Below are 6,290 nucleotides of genomic sequence, written 5' to 3'. Positions count from 1 at the left end.
AATTTCATGTTGGATTGGTTTAACTTAAGAAAATTCTATATATTGCGTTCTCAAAATTCGATTATGATTACAACATCCCTTTTCATAGTCAAATTTTTTAGAATATGGCAAACAAAAATTATTATGGCAAAAGACTGGTCTAAAACCATGTCTTTATGTGAAACATCATTAATCGTGTCCCATTTACTTTGGGTATAAGATCGATTACATGTGCTATAATATTTATCCTTTCTGAATTTTCCAAATGCCTTGGGGCATTAAGGGGAACAATGTCTAGAATTGGATATGATTAAAGTGATTAAGAAATTGTCGAGGACAATCTAAGGTTTATCAAAGATTGGTTGCTCAATGACAGTGGGAAGTATACTGTTAATATTGGAAGGACCATATTGACATAGTCTGAAAAGAGGCAACTCTTGTTTAGAACTGGTAGTCAAAATTGGAATATAGAGTTGTCTTCATAAGAGGAAGAAATTCGTGTAAGGTTAAATAAACTTAATGCAAGAAGCATGTTCAAAGCAATGCAATTTGAATCTGAGACATCATTTCCATGGAATTACTCTCCACTGGAATACTCTGTAATGATTATTGCCAAGTCTTTGTGGCTTTGTGCATAATCATTACAAGAGGAACAGTGCATATAAGTTTAAAATCTAAACAGGTTTCGATAAATGTTAGGAATTCTTACATTTACGACAAGGATTTGGAAGTGTGAAAAGAAAATCATTGAAATTAAGTTCAATTGATCTAGTTCACAAAGTAAGGATCATAGATAAACATAGAGTGCATACTTGGTGTATGGCAAAGCTATTGTTTAGAAAAACGTAGTGTACATGCTTGGAGCATGGGACAACTAGTGTTTTTAATTTAGGTATAAAGTTGATAAAACCGAAACAATGAATAATGAGTAATCAGTATGCTGATAAATAAAAGTGGTCTATTTATATTCATAGGGTTTGATACCATATTTGATTCGTTTATTCTTGTGTTTCACTTTGCATGTTTTGACTTCCATAATAACTAGGTTATTCTTCCGGAATGACTAAGTTATTCAAACCATCCACAGTTAGTCATATGTTGGAAGTAGATATGAATCAAGACTATCATGGGTTGGCTTGTAGAGGTCCAAGTTGGTGGACAAAGTTGTGCTACAACACTCATGAGTGCTCATAAGTTCTGAGTATTGGATTCAACCCGCGCTCATTTGAATCACTTCATGGATTTTATCACGAGTGATCATGAGACGATAATATCTTATATTATTCAAACCTAGAGATATGAGCTGTTACTATGAGTTGGTTGTACATTGATTGCACGAAAACGCATTCCGTAACTCGATGTTATAAAACGTGCCTTTGTGTATGATTCAACAAGTAGTAGAATAAGCCATATGAGTCAAAGTTTATCCATTCCTTTTACCTTCGGGATAAAAGCGATATCTGTGGGCCCTTCGATGATTTAATGATGACACATGTGAGTGCTTGGCCAAGCCAAGACTGATTTGATTTGTCCAATCAGTCAGTCATCATAAATCGGAAATCGGGAAACAACAAATGGACAGAGAGAATGATTTATAATCCATGTCTCAGTCCATATGATATCTAGAATGGAGGAATATATGATCCCTTATCTAATGGACAAGTCATTGACAAAGGTCAGAGTTCATTGACAAGTTCAAAGTTCGACAACGACTTTAAGAGCTACGATTGCCAGTTAGTTTTTGAAGTGATACTCAATAATAGTTTTAGACTTATCCAAGTGGGAGACTGTTGGATTAATGTCTAAGTCCATAACTATAGTTGGTATGTACTTGACCCAACTTGGCATGGTCCATTTGGGTTGTACTTCACCGAAACAATTTATATGGATAATCCTTTGAGAATAGCATGCTTATTATTTATATTAATATATTATAAGATCTAATATATTAATATATAATCATATTATTTAATTAGTATTGATCAAGAATTAATTTATAATTAATTAAGTGATCAAAAGGAACTAACTAAATATGGACTCTTATATATATATATATATATTTATATATATATATATATATATATATATATATATATATATATATATAGTGGGCCAAGTTCATTTAGGTTGGGCTAAGTCTTCATGGATAGTCCATGGAGCTTTAACCCATGGATCCAAGGAAATGAAAGGTCATGGGTATTAGGGTTTAACCCTAATCCTCCATACTATATAAAGGGTCTTATGGTTAATGAAATTGGGCTAATGGATAGTGTGGATACACTAAAGAGGGAAATAACCGATTTCATAAGTGTGAGCCAAGTATCCATATTATCTTAAGGTTTTCGAAGGTGTTTTGGTGATTTGTGATTCCACTTGAGGCTTCCACACTATTGGGTCTAAGCTCTTAAAGTTCAAGACTTTAAGCTTCGTTAAAAGTTATGTATTCTAACTTGTTATATTACCCAAGTATCAAGGATTGTATGCTAGATAGGGTAATACCTTGGAATATTCATATTTGCATGTATAATAGAGATAACATAGATCCAAGGTATTTAGGGTTGCATGTACACTTAGGGGTGTTAGAATGCTCAAAACCCAACAGAACTTCATGACCATCATGGACTCGGGTCGACTGAGTCCCTTTCCAAACTCAACTCATACCCTTAACAAAAGGGTTTTGGGGCAAGAACTGGCCTGACTCGCCGAGTCCTATAACTGACTCGTCGAGTCTCTCTATGTCCAACACTATTCAGATGATTTCAGACGAGATCAAGGCATCCAAAACATAGATCTGGACCCAACCATCTCCTAACCATGCAAAGCTACCACCTTTTTCCTCCATTCATGGCCTTTTGAGCTAAAAAGGACAAAAGAACACTTCATATGCTTGCATGGGGATTCCTATGGCATAAAGCTTGCACCTTTATGCTATAATAGCCCCTAATAGTGCTAGATCTGAAAACACAAGCTCTTGGGACATCCATTCCTTTCATGCTAGGGTTCTTGGACTAAAAACCCCCAAAATGAAAAAGAAGAGAGATCTACATGCATAATGATCAAGGTGGAAACTTTCTTACTAGAAAATGGAGGAGAATGCAAGAGGTTTCTGTATCTACTAGCCTCTTCTTGAACCCCCAAGGCTTCACCTTCTTCTTCAAGCTTCACAACACTCAAGAATGCTCACAAAGGCTCACAAACTCATGGGAGGCACTAGGGCTTCGTTCTAGAGTTGAGAGAGCATCAAGGAGGCTGATGAAGGGTTATAATATTCTTTAAATAGGGTACAAGATCCGCATTTAGGGTTTTCCCCAAACCTGACCAACTCGTCGAGTCAGTCCTCTGATTCATTGAGTAGGTCACTTAACTCGTGACCCTATCCGCGCTCCAACTCATCGAGTCACTCCATCTACTCGACGAGTCCCTTCCTTAATTTGGGGTTTTCTTTCCTTTCTATACCTCCTGAATTCGGGGTGTTACAAACATGGGTTTTGTTCACATCCGTTGTGACTCGTCTCAATTTATTTATAGTCATGGTTCTTACACAACCTACCTACTTCTCTATGTAGATGACATTGTTTTGACAGGATCTTCAGAGGCACTTCTTTCTCAAATTATCACCATCCTGAGTACCTAGTTTTCTATGTCTAACTTGGGTGATCTTCATTACTTCCTCGGTATCTCTGCGTCTCGTGACTCTCAAGGAATTTTCTTATCGCAGCAGAAGTATGCCTCTGAAATTCTGGACTGCACATGCATGTCACATTGCAAACCGGCCTCTACCCCAACTGATCTTTGCTCCAAACTTGATGGGACCGGTACTAAAATTTAAGACCCCACGACCTACTGTAGCCTTGCCGGTGCTCTTCAATATCTCACTTTCACTCGCCCATATCTCACGTATGTTGTTCAACAACTTTGCTTATTTATGCATGATCCTCGGGAACTGCATCTTGCAGCTCTAAAGCAAGTCTTAAGATATGTTCAAGGTACCACAGAATATGGGCTTTAGTTATATTCCAAGTCTGGCCCGGATCTTATCGCTTACTCTGATGCGAATTGGGCAGGTTGTCCGTCTACCAGGCGTTCCACATCCGGCTATTGTGTATTTCTTGTTGATAATCTATTGTCATGGTCTTCTAAACGACAAGGTACCACATCCCGTTCTAGTGCCGAAGTTGAATATCGCGGTGTTGCTAACGCGGTCGCTGAAACTTGCTGGCTTCAAAATTTATTGCATAAACTTCATAACTCACCAACGAAGGCGACTATTATTTATTGTGACAATGTAAGTGATGTTTATCTCATTTCAAATCCGGTTCAACATCAACACACGAAGCACATTGAAATTGATATTCACTTTATTCGTGAGAAGGTTGCCTTGGGTCAAGTTCGTGTTCTTCATGTCCCCTCATCGGCTCAATATGCAGACATCTTCACCAAGAGTCTGCCGCCCCCGTTGTTTCTAGATTTTCATTCCAGGTTGAACGTTCGTTGCCCTCCCGTTCTCACTGCGGGGGGCTGTTAGTGGTCTCGATATATTTATTTTGTATAGTTTTCCTATACTTTGTATAGCCCTATTTGTTATATTGGCCCATTGGTGTAAGGCCTTTCTTGTATCTTGTATATATTGTTTTTGAATGAATGAGAAGAGTTTTCACATGAAAAACCTATCTGATTACAAACGACGCTACAAACGACACCGATACCATTTCATTGTCATTTATCAGGACCACCTACAAATAAAACTTATCAAGCAAGATATTCAATTTTGAGAATTCATCGATCTCTCTCCCTCTGCGAAGCTATCTGGAACAACACCAATTCCATCTTAAAACAACAACATTCTCAATAGGTGTGTCCAAAACCCGAAAGTCTTTGTTAGACCCTGGCAAGTATAATTTGAAAACAATTCTTTCAAACTAACATCAGCACTCCATAAATCTTTATAAAAAAAAGTTTTGTCACCACTACCCACAAGTCTATTGAATAATTAAAAAAGAGATGCCCTGAACTTCCAATTCAGTGTCGATTTGGGATATATCTGACCACATGCATTTTATTGATTTCTTGGCTAAATGTCTACCATCAATGAACATAACCTTATGATAGACTTTATGCATGACAACAAAAAGGAGTTAGGGCCATTTTTCAACTGTCATCATCGTTTGGCAAGGAGGGCAATTTAGCCCTCCATCCTTCTTTGTTTTAGTGACCACCTCCCAAGATACCCATTTTTTTAATCTTCATCACCTCACCAAAAAAATCTTCTCCTAATGTCATTAAAAAATTGGTAATCTTCCTCGGGGCTCTAAAATACAAAATAATAATAAAGAGGCAAACTAAGTAGGACCGAGGTCACGAGAGTGAGACGATCTCTTGAGTCCAGGCTAATTTCATATATTCGCACCCATCGGACCCCAAGACAAGTAAACAAAACATGAACGGGTTCCCACTTGAGAATGTTAGCAAGCGTATTCACCTCCCAATTGTCAACACCAATTTCATGCACTTTACTTTTGTGTAAGTTTACTTTCAAACCCTAAGAAAGAAAAAAGGATCGAAGTAATCTATTAAGGTTAACAAAATTAATTTCCTACCATTTCCCGACAAATGTAACATCATCGACATACATGAGATGTGAAAGAGAAGGCACATTATTACACACACACACACACACACACACAGAGAGAGAGAGAGAGAGAGAGAGAGAGAGAGAGAGAGAGAGAGAGAGAGAGAGAGAGAGAGAGAGAGAGAGAGAGAGAGAGAGCACCCATAGAAACATGAAGCCCTTCTATTGCAATTATAAAAAAGAATAGGGACAAGGGGTCATTTTGCCTAACCCCTCTACAAAACTCAAACTCTTTAGTAGGCGAGCAGTCACCCAAAACGGACATCCTAGCTACTAGAGGAAAGACAACCACTAATCCGTAGTCTCCACTTCCACCTGAACTCCATTTACTCCAAGTTTAAAAACTACCAATTCAAAGAGTCAAATGTTTTGTTAAATTCTACTTTAAAATTTAACTTTTACATCAATTTCTTGGTCCATGGAATAATCTCATTAAGCAAAAGGGGCGCCCAAAATACTTATCCCACCAACCTATGCTGTTTGCTCCGGACTAATAATTTTATCCAACACACTTTTTAATCGGTTGGCAAGAATTTTTGTAAAGTTTTATACAAACACCCAACAAAATTAATCGGGGCCTATATTCTTTTAATTACATGATCGGTCAACAACAAACATCAAGAATATAATGATTCCTCAAAAAAAAAAAAAACCGAATGGCGTAGGATTACTACTTATGCCA

Source organism: Lactuca serriola, chromosome 9 (genome assembly GCF_051521515.1).
Source record: "Lactuca serriola cultivar US96UC23 chromosome 9, Lser_US96UC23_V15, whole genome shotgun sequence".
Lineage (NCBI taxonomy): Eukaryota > Viridiplantae > Streptophyta > Magnoliopsida > Asterales > Asteraceae > Lactuca > Lactuca serriola.
The sequence above is the reverse complement of the archived record's forward strand: the minus strand, read 5'-3'. Positions refer to the sequence as shown.